The sequence below is a fragment of the Nicotiana tabacum genome, chromosome 2, assembly GCF_000715075.1.
Source record: "Nicotiana tabacum cultivar K326 chromosome 2, ASM71507v2, whole genome shotgun sequence".
Taxonomy (NCBI): Eukaryota; Viridiplantae; Streptophyta; class Magnoliopsida; order Solanales; family Solanaceae; genus Nicotiana; species Nicotiana tabacum.
In genome coordinates this window covers 30873005-30891125 of record NC_134081.1, presented here as the reverse complement: position 1 = coordinate 30891125, position 18121 = coordinate 30873005, and positions in this window count along the sequence as shown.

The window sequence follows — 18121 nt, the reverse complement described above, 5'->3', positions numbered from 1 at the left end:
TTGTCGCGTATTGATGATTTATTTGACCAGCTTCAGGGAGCGAGGGTATTCTCCAAAATTGATTTGAGATCCGGGTATCACCAGTTGAAAATTCAAGATTCGGATATTCTAATGACGGCATTCAAGACGCGTTATGGTCATTATAAATTTCTTGTGCTGTCTTTTGGGCTAACCAACGCCCCAGTAGCATTTATGCACTTGATGAATAGTGTATTCTAGCCATATCTTGATTCATTTGTCGTAGTATTTATTGATGATATCCTGGTGTACACACGTAACCAGAAGGAGCATGCACAGTATTTGGGTATTGTATTACAGAGGCTGAGAGAGGAGAGACTTTATGCCAAATTCTCTAAGTGTGAGTTATATCTTAGTTAGGTGGAATTCTTGGGACACATAGTATCCAGTGAAAGAATTAAGGTAGATCCGAAGAAGATAGAGGCAGTTTATAGTTGGCCCAGGCCATCTTCAGCTACTGAGATTCGACGTTTTCTCAGCTTGGCCTGTTATTATCGTCGCTTTGTGGAGAGTTTATCGTCTATTGCATCATCTTTGACTAAATTGATCCATAAAGGTGCTCCGTTCAGGTCGTCGGATGAGTATGAAGAGAGATTTCAGAAGCTCAAGATAGCTTTGACTACAGCCCCAGTATTGGTGTTGCCTACAGGATCAGGGTCTTATACTGTGTATTGTGATGTGCCGCGTATTGGTCTCGGCGTAGTGCTGATGCAAGACGGTATGATGATTACCTATGCGTCTAGATAGTTAAAGGTACATAAGAAGAATTATCTGGTCCACGACCTTGAGTTAGCAGCTATTGTTCATGCTCTGAAGATTTGGCGACATTAGTTGTACAGTGTCCATTGTGAGGTTTATACTGGTCACCGAAGTCCACAGCATCTGTTTAAACAGAAGGATTTTAATTTGCGGCAGCGGAGGTGGTTGGAGTTGCTTAAGGATTATGATATCACCATTCTCTATCATCTCGAAAAGGCCAATGTGGTGGCTAATGCCTTTAGTCGTAATGCGAAAAGTTTGGGCAGCTTGGCATACTTACCGGTAGCAGAGAGACCTTTGGCCTTGGATGTTCAGGCCTTAGTCAACTAGTTCGTGAGATTAGATTTTTTGGAGCCTAGTCGGGTTCTAGCTTGTGTGGTTTCTCGGTCTTGTTTATATGATCGCATCACAGAGAGACAGTATGATGATCCCTATTTTCTTGTCCTTAAGGACACAGTTCAGCACCGTGATGCTAGAGATGTTACTATTGGGGATGATGGGGTATTGAGGATGCAGGGTCATATTTGTGTGCCAAATGTAGATGGGCTGCGTGAATTGATTCTTGAAGAAGCCCACAGTTCATGGTATTCCATTCATCCGGGTGCTGCTAAGATGTACCAGGACTTGAGGCAGCATTATTGGTGGAGAAGAATGAAGAAAGATATAGTGGGGTTTGTAGCTCGGTGTTTAAATTGTCAACAGGTAAATTATGAGCATCAGAGACTGGGTGGATTGCTTCAGAGGTTAGAAATTCCGGAGTGGAAGTGGGAGCATATCACCATGGACTTCATAGTTGGACTCCCACCGACTTTGAGGAAGTTTGATATTGTTTGTGTGATTGTAGATCGGTTGACCAAGTTCGCGCATTTTATTCCAGTTGGTACTACTTATTCTTCAGAGCGGTTAGTTCAGATTTATATCCACGAGATTGGTCGCCTTCACGGTGTGCCACTGTCCATCATTTCGGATCGGGGCACGCAGTTTACATCACAGATTTGGAGAGCAGTGCAGTGAGAATTAGGTACACATGTTTAGTTAAGAACAGCATTTCACCCTCAGATGGACGGACAGTCCGAGCGCACTATTCAGATATTGGAGGATATGTTACGTGCCTGTGTAATTGATTTTGAGGGTTCTTGGGATCAGTTTCTATCACTCGCAGAATTTGCTTACAATAACAGCTACCAATCGAGCATTCAGATGGCTCCATATGAGGTTTTATATGGGAGACGGTGTCGGTCTCTGGTGGGTTGGTTTGAGCCGGGTGAGACTAGGCTATTGGGTACTAATTTGGTTCAGGATGCTTTGGGTACTTGCGTTACCGCCTAGTCTATCTGGTGTTCATCCAGTGTTTCATGTATCGATGCTCCGAAAGTATGTGGTGGATCCGTCTCATGTTTTGGATTTCATCACAGTGTAGTTGGATGGAAATTTGACTTATGATGTGGAGCCAGTGGCCATTTTAGACCGAGATGTCCGAAAGTTGAGATCAAAGAACATAGCTTCAGTGAAAGTGTAATGGAGAGGTCAGCCAGCCAGAATAGCTACTTGGGAGACTGAGCGGGAGATGCAGAGTAAATATCCACACCAATTTGAGACTCCAGGTATAATTGTAAACCCGTTCGAGGACAAATGTTTGTTTAAGAAGGGGAGAATGTAACGCCCCGGGCGGTCGTTTTGAGTATTATAACCCCGTTCCTCCATTTATTGCTCAACTTATACTTTGCAGTTGTTATGTGAATTGCCGGGGTGATTGGTTCGGGTCTGTTAAGGTTTTGGAATAAATTGGAACATTTAGTTCCAAGGTTTATACCTTAAGTTAACATAGTGACCGGATGTCGACTTATGTGTAAATGACCCTGGAATAGAGTTTTGATGATTCCAATAAGTCCGTATGGTGATTTTGGACTTAGGAGCATGTCCGGAAAATTATTTGGAAGCCCGTAGCTAAATTAGGCTTGAAATGGCGAAAATAGAAATTTAAGTTTGGAAGTTTGACCGGGGAGTTGACTTTTTGATATCGAGGACGGAATTTGATCTGGAAATTGGAATAGGTCTGTTATGTCATTTATGACTAGTGTGAAATATTTGAGGTCAATCGGACTTGATTTGATAGGTTTTGGCATCGAATGTAGAAGTTGAAAATTCTTAGTTTCATTAAGCTTGAATTGGGGTATGATTCGTGGTTTTAGCATTGTTTGATATGATTTGAGGTTTCGACTAAGTTTGTATCATGTTTTAGGACTTGTTGGTGTATTTGGTTGAGGTTCCGGGTGCCTCGGGTGAGTTTTGGATAGTTAACAAATAAATTTTAAGACTTGGAGTGTTGCTGCAAATTTTCTGATATCTGTATCTGGCTTCCTTCTACGCGATTGCGTGAGAAGGTCTGCGATCACGTAGGCTTAGCTGGGGAAGTAAAGAAATTGTTCTTCACGATTGCGTGAAGAGGAATGCCATCACGTGGCTCTGGGATTTTGTGATTCGTGAACGCGTGGCTAAGGTCGGGTTTGCGTAGAGGAAATGGAGCAGGAGGTCACGCGTTTGTGCATCGCGATCGCGTGGACAAGTCCGCGATCACGTAGGTCTGTGAAGTTGAGCTTTGTGATTGCATGGACAGGTTCGCGATCGCGTAAGGTTAAAATTGGTCAGGGCCAAACTGTGCTTCGCGATTGCGTGAGATTGTCCGCGATCGCGTAGAGCAAACGTCTGGGCAGATAATTTAAGTTCTGAAAATGGGATTTTGTCCCATTTTCCATTTTCAATAAAAACAACGGGGTAAGTGTTCTTAACTCAATATCGGTCAAATTACCCGAATCCATGGTTGTTTTTAACATTTAATCGGTGATTTAAGTTGTAAAATTGTGAAAAGCCTCTTGGTTTAATTTAAAGATTTGAGGGTCGAGTTAATGTTGGAATTTAGTAAAATTTGTATGGTTGGACTCGTTGTTGAACGGGCGTTTATATTTTATAACTTTTGTCGGGTTCCGAGACGTGAGCCCCAAGATTTTTGGGTGCAATTTCAGATTTTGTGGGAAACTTTTGTATTTTCATATGGAATTAATTTCTATAATTTGTATTGACTAAATCGAATTATTTGTGACTAGATTCGAGCATTTGGAGACCGATTCGCGAGGAAAAGGCATAGCAGAATAAAGAATTTCACGGTTTGAGGTAAGTAATAGTTCTAAATCTGGTTCTAAGGGTATGAAACCCCAGATTTTGTGTTATGTGATCGGTTTTAAGGTGACGCACATGCTAGGTAACGAGCGTGTGGGCGTGCACCGTAGGAATTGTGACTTGGTCAAATTCCATGGAACTGTGTAGTTGAATAATCTGTGGTTATCCGTACATTCTCCATGTAGTAGAGAAACTGAACCACAAATCATGTTTAGATTATGTGTTGACACTGTAGGGACCCACATAGGTCGTGTATATATTGAATTATCTGCTAAAATATTTTTTTATACTCAGTCATAATTTACTTGTTTATTTTATCTCAGTCTCTATTGTTCATTATTGATGCATCATATCGTTGTTGTTTGGGCTAATTATCATGATTATTGAGAGCCCGAGAGACTGGAGAGATTTATGACTGAGTGAGGCCGAGGGCCTGATTGTGAGATGTTATACTATAGCACGTGAGTTGTCCGTGCAGCACGTGAGTTTTTCGTGCGGGTCCAGATATTATACTATAGCATGTGAGTTGTCCGTGCGGATCTAGATATTGATACTATAGCACGTGAGTTGTCCATGCATATCCATATATTATACTATAGCACGTGAGTTGTCCGCGCAACACGTGATTTGTCTGTGCGGATTATAGCGCTTGGGCTTAAGGAGCCCCTCCGGAGTCTGTACACATCCCCAGTGAGCACAGGTACCTATGGAGTGTGAGTGCTTAGTGCTGAGTGAATGGAATGGCCGAGTGACTGTGGTCCTAAGAGGATGCATTTGATTTCATTATTGTTGCACTTCAGTTGTCATATATCACTGTTTTGGAAATTTTGGAGAGATATTATCTTATGTTTCAGTTGAACTTCACATGAAATTATTGTTTTGGCCTTAAATGTTAAACTGAAAGCATGCCTCCCTTATTATGTTGAAAACTACTATAATTGGACTCAGTTGTGATGCTCGTCACTACTTTCAATTCTTTATTTAGTATTGTTACTTGCTGAGTTGATTGTACTCATACTATACCCTGTACTTCGTATGTAGATCCAGGTATTTTCGGACACAGTGGATGTTGATTTCTTCGCATAGTTGATTATCCGGAGATTCCGAGGTTGCTACCGGTGTTTCGCAGACCTTATCTCTCCTTCATTATCTTCTTGATTATTGTATTCGATCTCAGACTATTATAGACCGTGTTTTCCAGACTTGTGAGGTATAGATGCTCATGTACTCTGTGACACGTCGATAGTTGGGAATTCCGCATTATGTTTTGGGTTTTCTATCCCGGTTATGAGAACTTTTACTATTAAAACTGCTTTAAATTCATTCTTGTTAAAAGTGTTGGAAATATTTTTGAGAAATCGGCTTGCCTAGTACCACGTTAGGCGCCATCACGATAGGTTAGGATTTTGGGTCGTGACCGTTATGTCTCTATGTCTGCATGTCAAATATGCTTATTATATGTAATGAAACACAGTAATAAACTGATGTACTCACACTCTCAGAGCACTCAATCTTACTCAGCACGCTCAATCGCTCAGCACTCTCAATCGCTCACCATTCTCAATCACTCAGCACTGGCACTTAGCACTCGATGGTACCTACGCTCACTGCCAGTAAGTCAGACTCCGGAGGGGCGGATCCTGCTCAAGCGCTAATATAAGACAACATGGCATATTGCGGTGTGCAGCTCGATCCCATATATATCACTCATAAACTGGCCCTCTGTCACGCCCAAACTCGGAGGAGTGCGATTGGCGCTCAACCGAGAGAACCCGGCCGAGCAAGACTGTTAGATTTCCTTCTATCCAAACTCATCCATGAATAAATAGGAAGTGTTCTTCATTAATCAAATACTGAAAAAAATTTTATTAATAACTTCCATTTCATTAGCATTAGCAGCTTCATTCATAATTTTCGAAATAATACGAGTTTATAGAATTAATGAAAAACAAGATTTCTAAATACTAACATTTCTAGTTCAATTTCCAACATCAACCACAACCCACAACCTGTCTACGGAGCCTCTAAGTACAATAGAAGAGTAATAAGGAAATGCCGACAACAAGGCCTCGGCTATACCTCAAATCACAATACATGAGAAACAAAAGATACATGACCCCCGAAATGAAGGGGGCTCACCAAGTCAGCTGAAGAAAGTGTATCGCTATCACAGATCAATGCCGTCTGTTGTGGATCTACCTGCATCCATTAAAGATGCAGCACCCCTGGTAAAAGGGATGTTAGTACTGTCGAATAGTACTAGTATGTAAAACTAAAAGTCCTCTTTCAATAAAATAGCCATATAAGAAAAGACAAAACATAGAAACGGCGAGTCACAATCAACAATATCCAAATGTCCAGTTAAAACATAATAATTTTCAAAATACGAACTTTATATACAATTTTTGGTTGGGAGATCATTAGCACTGATATGCCACCATCAGTGTTAGCACGGCGTCCGATCATGCCCTATCGTCTAGGCCATCTCTGCATGAACGATGTGGTTTAATGAGTGATGCGAAAGAAAGTTGTTACCAAGAGTAGTACCACCATGTGCGCAACATGGCGTCCGATCTCCACCCGATCAGCTAGGACGCCTTCCCACATATGCCGTGTGGGTTGACTTTTCCAATCCATAATTATTACAAGTTTTATTCCAATTAAGGGGAATAATATCATAATTTCTCCAATATTTCAATTTCATCCCAAATAAGGGGAATAGTCACAATCTACCCCTACACCGGCACGTGTAGTATCAGGTGTGGGCCTTATGACCCACCCTTCCTCGGTTTTGCTAATGATGCTCCCAAAAATATTTTTAATTTGATTTGCACACAAGGTAACATAAATACAATTGTACTCACCTCAACATTTTCACATTGTATAAATTCTTATTAGTATTTCCAGACACTCACAACAACAATATTTTCTCGGCTCATTTGGCCATTCACAAGATTCTTTATTCCTGGCATGGTGGCCGTATTTCATATTCCACACTTTTACCACTTTCAATTTCAAAGATCACCATCAAATATCAACATATAGAATATTTCAGCAATCATATAACTCAAATTTATTAGTAATGGGAACTTTAAACACAAAAAGGTTTCTTCCCAAATAATGGGACATACCGACCAGTAATGCAAGAACACATCAAATCATAAACAATCAATACACCATTTATTCTTGCAATGCTCTTTCCCAGAAATGACAATATACAATTTCAACACCTGAGTATGTAAGAACTCGAATCACAATGGATATATTTGTAAAGCAAAGCATTAGTTAAAGCAGCCACTTATGGGCGTGAATTGAGTACAAAAGCTTTTAGGCAATTCTATTTTCGAAATCATTTTTAAACAATTGAGTCGAGGCTCATTTCATATTCTTTATCGTATTCTGTCAAATTATTTTCACTATTAGCCACAATCATAAATTAAATTCTTGGCACGTTGGCCACACACTATACCCCAATTTAATTATTTCATTTCCAACCATCTTCATAGATTATCAATAATAAGATATTTCCAATCAAGACTTTAGGTACACATATGAGCAATTAAGAATCTTAAGAATATTGAGATTTTCTCACACAATTTGGCATACTAGCTTTCATTTGAAATATGATTCAAAGCCAAAACATTTTAATACGCAACCCATACTTTGAAACTCACGGGGACATTATGGAATTTGATTCTAAGAGAGAAAGTTTAGCCAACATACCTCAATTGAGCTTCCTTACACTCTAAAATATTCCGAAAATCTTAGAAACTTCAATCTATTTTGAAAATGTAACAAATTGAATCAAAATTAGGAGGATGATCATGGTTCTAGCTCATTTGAGTATTTTATCAAACACTAGGTGTGTATTAAAGTTCTTAAGGTCCTTTTTGTGAAAGATTACATCATTCCCCAACCCATTCTCTACCATCTTTAACTCACAACCTTCCCACATTCCTTGATAATACATGCATGCAATATAACAACTCCCATACCCAAGAATTGTCTCTCTAACTATCCCATTTTTGTAAATTTTTGAAATTGAGAGCTAGGACATAAATTCTTACCTTTGGGTTGAAGACTACCTTTGTTAATCCTCAATGATTGAGCAAGAATTGATGGATAATAAGTTAAAGGTTACTCCCCCACTCTAAGAACTCTCTCTCTCACTCTAAAGTGTCACGTTTTGCTCAAAAATGGCCCCTTACATCTATTTTAACGAAGTAGGGTCGGGTTTTAAAAACCCAAAAATGAAGCTTCGGAATAGGTTTTGCGGTCGCATATGCGACCGCATAATAATTATGCGGTCCGTAAAATTTGGGTGCCAAAACTGGAAAGGAACTAACCAGGTCTGCGGTCACTATGCGGCCCGCAGACCTATTTTGCGGTCGCATAATGCACCGCAGAACGGTTCTGCAGTCGCATAGTGCACCGCAAAACGGTTCTGCGGTCGCATAGTGCACCGTAGAACTTCCCTCCGAAAAATTCCAAAGCGGGATATGTGACAAGAGTGCGGGCCCACGAAATGGTTATGCGGTCGCATAATGGCAGCGGAATTTGACATCAAAATGACCCAGAAAAGTGACCCACTCTGCGACCATTCTGCTGTCCGCTGAGTGGTTCTGCGGTCACAAAATAGGCCGCAGAAATGCCTACTTCTGCCTAATATTTTTTTCAACTCCCCAGCACACTGTTCAATCCAAAAATTCCGAACCGCGGCTCGCAAGCTTGCTGCAAAGAATTTATACAATCCTCAAACACGTAAGTCTACTCCGGCACCATGAAATCTTGAATTCATTTGCCAAAATTTACGGAACTTTACACTGAAATACTTCGAAATATTTCGAGGTGTTACACCCTCAGGCCCCAACTCAGTCATCAATCTCCCCAGTCTCTCGGGCTCACAAATCTCATGCAATCAGCCCAATCAATGATAACATAATATAATAATAAATAATAACAAAGACTGAGATATGATATGCAAATGATGAGTGTGACTGAGTACATATATGCAATTTAAGCAAATAACTCAACAGCAGAAATGGCCTCAGCGGGTCCCAACAGAATAAGCATATAGCCTAAGCATGATTTTTAACATGGATCGCAGCTTAATTACTCTAACACGTAGGGATATCATGATTAGCGGCAATATTTGATAACTACACAGTACCACATAATCAACCGAGTCACAATTACTACGGTGCACGCCCACACGCCCGTCACCTAGAATGTGCGTCACCTCAACACCAACTATATAACATGAAATTCAAGGATTCATACCCTCAATACCAAGTTTAGAAGTGTTACTTACCTCAAACCGTGCAAATCACAACTCCAACAAGCCCTTGCATCGCGAATCGGCCTCCGAACGACTCGAATCTAGCCACAAACAACTTAATACAATCAATACAAGATATAGGAATCGATTCCATACGATAAAGCTAAGTTCTTTAACTAAAGTCAAAAAGTCAACCCTATGCCCACGTCTTGAAACCCGACAAAATTCACAAAATCCGAACACCCATTCAATAATGAGTCAAACTATACCAAAATCATCCAATTCCGACCTCAAATCACCTTTATAATCCTCAAAATATAGCTTATGAAGTTTTTCACAAATTTCTCTAATTTCCAACCCAAAACACTAATTAAATGGTAAAAACAATAATAGATTCGTGTATTTTAATCAAATCCGATTTAGAATCACTTACCCCAATCAACTCCTTAAAATTCCCTTCAAGAATTGCCCAAAACCGAGGTCTCTAGCTCAAAAGATGAAAATGGGACAAAACCGTCGATTTGGAAGTAATATATTGCTGCCCAGTTGCTCTTCTTCTCGAATGCGGAACGTTCTCGCATTCGTGAAGCACAAAATCCTCAGCTTCCAAAATTCCTCTTACACGAATGTGAGGCCTCCCTCGTGAACGCGGTGACCACTGAACCAATGCCTACGCGAACACGAAAGCTTACAAGCCTGGTGTCCCGGCCTCATCCTTCTACGCGAATGCGAGTCCCCTCTCACGATCGCATTGCACAAACTCCCTAGACCTTCGCGAACACGTGGCCTTCTTCACTAACGCGAAGAACAAACTTCATCAGTCACCCAGATAAACTTCGCAAACGCGAGACCTCTCTTGTGAACGCATATAAGAAAACCAGACACCAGCAATTTAACAACTCGATAAGGCCAAACTCAATCCACAATCAATCTGAATCTCACCCGAGGCCCCCGGGACCAGAGGCGGATCTAGAATTTCTAGTACATGGGTGCACTACTAAAAAAGGAGGAAAATATGAATTAAGTGAGAATTGATCCCTATTCCTCTAAGTAATTAACTCAACCTTCAACCAAGTGTACTATTTAATCTTCTTGAAGGATGGGTGCCAACAGTTAATATTATACTAATTTTAGAAAATATGTACATAAAATATCTACTTTTGTGGAGAGACTATGGGTCCACATGCCCCATTTTTTTGCCTATAAATCCGCCCCTGCCCGGGACCCCATCCAAACATAGCAATACATCCTAAAATATCATACGAACTTAGTCGAACCCTCAAATCACATCAAACAACATCGAAAATATAAATCGCACCCCAATTCAAGCCTAATGAACTATTGAACTTCCAACTTCTAAAAGCAATACTGAAACACACCAAATCAACTCCAATTGACCTCAAATTGTGCACACAAGTCATAAATGGCATAAAGAACCTATTCCAACTTGTGGAACCAAAATCTGAGCCCGATAATAACAAAGTCAACTCTCGGTTAAATTTCTCAACTTTTCAAACCTTCAACGTTCTATCTTTCGCCAATTCAAGCCAAAGCGACCTACAGACCTCCAAATCAATATCTGGACGTATTCCTAAGTTCAAAATCACCATATGGAGCTATCAGAAACATCAAAACTCCATTCCAGAGTCATTTACACATAAGTCAACATCCGATCAACCCTTTCAACTTAGGCTTCCAACCTTAGGACTAAGTATCCCAATTCATTCTGAAACATCCCCGGAACCAAGCCAACCACCCCGGCAAGTCACATAACAACAAATGAACAAAAAATAGATAATAAATGGGAAAACGGACTACAATACTCAAAACGACCGGCCGGGTTGTTATAGTTTATTTACTAATCGAACATATTCTATGAATCTTGATTTGACATTTATGTTTTCTTATGATTTAGAAAATTCATGAAAATGCAAATCTGGTGAACGGATGTTTTAGAAAAGGTGAGACAACTTAAACCTTCCTTCAAGAAAATACGGTGCAACCTCAGTTGTTACTAGATAAAAATGAACATGCATACCTCTATATCATTTTCGACTTCCGTCAGCCATGCTGATTAAGGAAACGAAAATCAATTCGTGTTGATGATGACAATAAAATTTGAGACTCGTGTTGATAGCATATTAAAAAATTAAGTTTAAAGTAACAATATAAAACAAGAAAATAGACAGTAGATGAATAGAAGAAGAGAGAACTTTGTTATTCTTCAAGTATTCAAGTATATATAACATCACTTCTTTTCCTCTATTTATAGTATTATATAGAGATGTATACAAAAGAATGCTATAAATATAGCATTAAGCATTTGAGATCATGGGGAAGATTATGGAGGTATGAAAGTTACAACCATAATGGTGAAAAATAGTGGGAGGTTAACTACACGATGGAAAAGAGTAGTGGGAGTAATTTCTTTTGGAGTTATAGACATCCGCTACCATTATATAATATTTCATAATAATTTTTAATTTAAATTTATCATTATCCCAAATTTTTACTATATTAATCTCTCTTCACATTTATTAGAGTAAGGTTAAAGGTGCAAAAAGTGTAATTATTACTTGATTTTATAAAATGACAAATATTTTGAAGTAACTACTTTTTTGTAAATATAACAATCAAATGGAAACAGAGGGAGTCGCAACTTTTTTTTTCTTTCAGAAACTTTCACCAAGAGTATATTTGGAAACTACTTACACAAACATAGCAAATATACAATATAATAATTACAGAAACTCCCAGCGTCATGTTGGTTGAACAAATATAATACATAGTTAAATATTCATTCATGTTTTATTAAGCGAATACAAATCTAAATTACCTCATAATTTGATGGACTAGAAAATAGAGTAATGTATACGGTCAAAACCGAGTTCGTCCTTTGAACGACTGGTCGAGATGGGAACATAATGGACCGAAGAGCGTCTTCATAATATCGGTATGAGATCCGAAGCCAGGTTACCGAGCTTCGAGTTTCAGGGACTGATCAATACCGAGCTCGAAGTTATTATCGAGCTCGAATCCAAAATCGAACTATGATGCGAAGCGACGTTATCGAGCTTAAGAGTCAATGACCGACCAATACTGAGCCCGAATTAATACCGGGCCTATAATTACCCGGCCAGTCATTTTAAAAGTTGTAGCCCTGTTCCCCTATTTAATGCTCATTCTTTACCTTATAACTGTTATATGACTTGTAGGGGCAATTGGTTCGGGTCCGATAAGATTTTTAGAATAAATTGGAACACGTTCCAAAGTTTAAAACTTAAGTTAAAAAGGTAGGCTGAATAGCGACCTATGTTTAAACGACCCTGAAATAAAATTTTGATGATTCCAATAGCTCCGCATGATAATTTTGGACTTAGGAGCGCATCCGAAAAATTATTTGGAGGCGCGTAGTTAAATTAGGCTTGAAATGGCTAAAATAGGAATTTAAGTTTGAAAATTTGACCGGGGAGTTAACTTTTTTATATCGGGGTCGGAATCAAGTTCCAAAAATTTTTATAGTTTCGTTATGTCATTTATGACTTGCGTGCAAAATTTGAGGTCAATCAAACTTGATTTAATAGGTTTCGAAATCGAATGTAGAAGTTGGAAATTCTTAAGTTTCATTAAGCTTGATTAGGGTGTGATTTGTGATTTTAGCGTTGTTTGATATGATTTGAGGTTTCAAATAAGTTCTTATGATATTTTAGGACTTGTCGGTGTATTTGGTTGAGGTCCCGAAGGCCTTGGGTGAGTTTCGGATGGTTAACGGATCAAAAAGTGAGACTTAAACAGCTGCTGCAAAAGTTGCTGCAAATATTTTTCTGCCCAGAAATCGAGCCGATAATCGAAGGCAGGCTCGAGGGCCATGATCGAAGGTAGGTTCGAGGGCCATGATCGAAGGCAAGGCTCGAGGGCCATAATCGAAGGCCTAGGCTCGAGGGCCAGGATCGAAGACCCACGCTCGAGGGCCATGATCCAAGCCACGATCGAGGCCCATGATTGAGGCCATGATAGAGGGCTGCCTGGGTAGAATTATAAAGGAGGAAACTTCATCCCATTCGCCATTTTTGACACATTGGAGCTTGAGCAGAGGCGATTTTGATAGATTTTCAAGGAAAAACATTGGGGTAAGTGATTCTAACTCGGATTTGGTCAATATTCACGAATATATTATTGTTTTCACCATTTAATTAGTGTTTTGAGATTGAAATTTGGGAAATCTCATAGAAATGAATTGTTTATATTTCGGTGTCGATTCGGAGTCGGATTTGAGTAAAACTGGTATGGTTGGACTCGTAATTGAATGAGTTGTCGGATTTTGTGAGTTTCGCCGGATTTCGAGATGTGGGCCCCACGGGCATTTTTGAGTTAAATTTCGGATTTTATTGAAAAATGTAGTATTATGTTATGGAATTGATTCTATAATTTTTGTTGACTGTAAGGAATTAATTATGACTAGATTCGAATCGATCGGAGTCAGAAAGTGGCGAAAAAAGCATACTACTTGGTTAGATTGGAGCAAGTCGAGGTAAGTGACTTGTCTAACTTTGTGTGGGGGAAATATTCCCCTAGGATTGGTATTAATGTGTAATTGTAATGTGTTAAAAGTCGTGTACACGAGGTGACGAGTATGTACACAGGCTAAATGTGAAAGATTATGTTTTTAAATTGTGTAGATCACTGTTGCGAATTAATTCAATTGTTTTATTTTGTTATATTCTTCATCATTAATCTCATTTATATACTTTAAATTTGTTTGACCTTCTCCTGCTAATTATTTTATTTGTTGACTGAAACTTGGTTTCTTTTATTCGGTGTATTATTTGAAGGTGAAATTTCTTTAAATTAAATATTATTAAAAATAAAGTATTTTATATTTAAAATTTTGATATTTAAAACAAGGTAGTAAATTTGTGAAATATTATATTTGCTGAATTTTTTTATGAGATTTTTGTACTAATTGTGATGGAGACGTGAGCTCATTATTGTGGAAAAATATTGTCATTGAATTATTTTGGCATGAGCCGTGAGCTATTTATTATGAAAAAATATTGTTGTTGATTTATTTTGACAAATTGAAATATTTGGGCACTTGAGATGCAAATTGTGATATATTGTGATATTGATACGCATTTAATGGTATAAGATTTGGGTGTTGAAACTCGTGCGGTGAGATAAGGGTGGCTTGATATACGTGGATAGTAGGGGAATCTACTGGAAGTCATGCGGTGTGATAAGGGAGGTTAAAACGCGGGATGCTATTTCGAAAAAATTATTTTTCTTTAAACTAAATTGTGAAGGCTCCCGCGGTAATATAAGAAAATGAGATAATGTGAATATATTTATAATTTGGGACTACGAGGCGGTACTTCGGGAGTGCCCTTGTTGATATTGATTTATGGCCACAGTCGCCTTTGATTATTGTTGTGATTTTTTTCAAGTTGAAAAATATTTTGTTTTGTTTTCACGAGGTATTAATTGCCATTATTTGGTGTAATTAAATGGTAACATACTACTTGATTCATTTTCATTGTCATTTTCTCTTATTATATTGTTAAACATTTTACCATGCCATTATTTATTTTTCAGTAGGGCCTGATCTGACCTCGTCACTACTCTACCGAGGTTAGGCTTGACACTTATTGTGTACCGCTATGGTGTACTCATACTACGCTCTTGCACATCGTTTTGTGCAGATCCAGGTACATCTTACCAGCCCAGACATTAGTGAGTTACCTGTGTACGGAGACTTCAAGGTATATCTGCCAGTGTCCACAGACTCCGGAGTCCTCTTCTATCATTATCATATTGCTTCTATATTCTCTTTAAACCTTGATATATAAAGATATTGAGGATAAATTCTTAGAAGCTTGTGACTTATTTCTACCGGATTTTTGGGAGTTGTAATTATTTGAATTGTAGTTTATTTATTTCAAATATCTATTATTATTCCGCATTGATAGGCTTACCTAGTCTTAGGGACTAAGTGCCATCACGGCCTCATACGGAGGGAATTTAGGGTCGTGACAAGTTGGTATCAGAGCTCTAGGTTCATAGGTGTTATGAGTCACAAGCAGGTTTAGTAGAGTCTTGCGGATCGGTACAGATACATCTGTACTTATCTTCGAGAGGCTATGGAACTGTTAGGAAATATCCACTTCTTTGATTACTTATCGTGCACATTTGTTGACTTCAAAATTTTAAACCATTGTCTTTCTATTCTCTCACAGATGGTAAGGACACGCACAATTGGATCTGATGATCAGACACTCGCTCCCCATGTTGGAGCCGCAAGAGGCTGGGGTCGGGGCAGAGGTCGAGGAAGACCACGTGGTGCAACCAGAGCACCTGCACGAGCTGCTGCACCAGAGCCACCAGTAGCTCCAATTGGAGAGCAGGCACCTGAGACGCCTGTTACTACTCCTGGACTTCAGGAGACTCTTGCCCAGTTTTTGAGCATGTTTGGCATTCTAGCTCAGGCAGGGTTAATTTCACTTGCTCCTGCCATATCTCAGGCTGGGGGAGGAGCACAGACTCACGCCGCCTGTACTCCAGAGCCACGGGCCCAAGTCGACCATGCCCCAGAGGTTATACCAGTGCAGCCAATTTTCCCAGTTCGGCCTGAGATTAGGACAACAGTTTCAGAGGGGGAGCAGCTCAGGCTCGAGAGATAGAAGAAGTACCACCCTTCCACTTTCAGCGATTTAGCTTCAGAGGATGCTCAGGGTTTTCTGGAGGAATGTCACCGTATCCTTCGTACTATGGGTATTGTGGATTCCAGTGGAGTTTCTTTCATGGCATTCCATTTTAGAGGAGCAGCCTACCAGTGGTGGCGGGCATATGAGTTGGATAGTCCCGCCGAGGCATCTTCACTCACTTGGACTCAATTTTCAGATATGTTCTTAAGGGAGTATGTTCCTCGGAGTTTTAGAGACGCATGACGCACAGAGTTTGAGCAGCTGCGCCAGGGTCCTATGACCGTGTCAGAGTATGCGGTCTGATTTAGTGATTTGGCTAGGCATGCACCAACCTTAGTTGCTACTGTTCGAGAGCGGGTTCGCAGATTTATTGAGGGTCTCCACCCTAGTATCAGATTCAGTATGGCTCGAGAGCTAGAGATGGACATCACATACCAATAGGTGGTGTCAATTGCTAGGACATTGGAAGGTATGCGGATCCGGGAGAGGGAAGTTAAGAGACCCCGAGATTCTGGCACATATAATAATTCTCGTGCCCTAGTTGCAGCCCATCATGGTAGAGTCTATGTGAGCCGTCCTATTCATTCAGCACTTCAAGCTTCCAGTGGTATTTTGGCTACTCCTAGACCTCAGGTTCCATATTATACACCGCCAGTGTCTACTATACCTCCTGTACGGGGTGCTTTCAGCGGGCAGTCTAGTCGATCAGGCCCGAGCCAGTCCCAGCAGCCACGTCCTCCGAGGGCTTGTTTTGAATGTGGTGACACTCGTCATATCATAAGGAATTGCCCCAGATTTAGGAGGGGTGCACCTCCACATATTTCTTAGGCCCCACCCATTCCACAGGGCCCTCAGGCTTCTTATGCCATGATTACTGCACCGGTTGCTATTCCACCTGCACAATCAGCCAGAGGTGGAGGTCGGGTAGGTAGGGGTCGCCTTAGAGGGGGTGGCCAGGCCAGATATTATGCCCTTCCTGCTAGGACAGAGGCCGTTGCATCCAATTCTGTTATTACAAGTATTATTCCGGTCTGTCATAGAGATGAATCGGTCTTATTTGATCCAGGCTCCATTTATTCTTATGTGTCATCTTATTTTGCCCCGTATTTGGGCGTATCAAGTGATTCCTTGAGTTCTTTTGTTTATGTACCTATACTCGTGGGTGAATCTATTATTGTGGACTGTGTGTATCGGTCATGTTTAATTATTATCAGTGGTTTTGAGACCAGAGCTGATTTATTATTGCTCAATATGGTGGATTTCGATATTATTTTGGGCATGGACTTGTTGTCGCCCTATCAGGCTATTCTTGATTGTTATGCCAAGACGGTGACGTTGGCTATGCCAGGTCTACCGCGACTAGAGTGGAGAGGTACCTCAGATCATGTTCCTAGAAGGGTTGTTTCATTTCTTAAAGCTCAACGAATGGTTAAGAAGGGGTGTGATGCGTATCTGGCCTATGTGAGAGATGTTAGTATTGATACTCCTACCGTGGAGTCAGTTCCTATAGTAAGGGATTTTCCTGATATATTTCCAGCGGATCTTCCGGGTATGCCACCCGATAGGGATATTGACTTTGGCATTGATTTGTTATCGGGCACTCAGCCCATTTCTATTCCACCATATCGTATGGCCCCAGCAGAGTTGAAAGAATTAAAAGAATAGTTACAAGAATTGCTTGATAAGGGCTTCATTCGGCCGAGTGTATCGCCTTGGGGTGCTCCTATCTGATTACCGCCAGTTGAACAAGGTTACAGTGAAGAACAAGTATCCATTACCATGTATTGATGACCTATTTGATCAGCTTCAGGGTGCCAGAGTATTTTCTAAGATCGACTTGCGTTCAGGCTATCATCACTTGAAGATTCGGGAGCCAGATATCCCAAAGACTGCTTTTAGGAGTCGGTATGGTCATTATGAGTTCCTTGTAATGTCATTTGGGCTAACCAATGCCCCAACAATATTTATGCACTTAATGAATAGTGTATTTCAGCCATATCTTGATTCTTTCATCATTGTGTTTACTGACGACATTCTAGTGTATTCCCGGAGTCAGGAAGATCATGAACAACACCTGAGGACTGTGCTTCAGACTTTGAGAGAAAAGAAGTTATATGCAAAATTTTCAAAGTGTAAATTCTGGCTTGATTCAGTGGGATTTTTGGGTCATATAGTTTCGTGCTAGGAG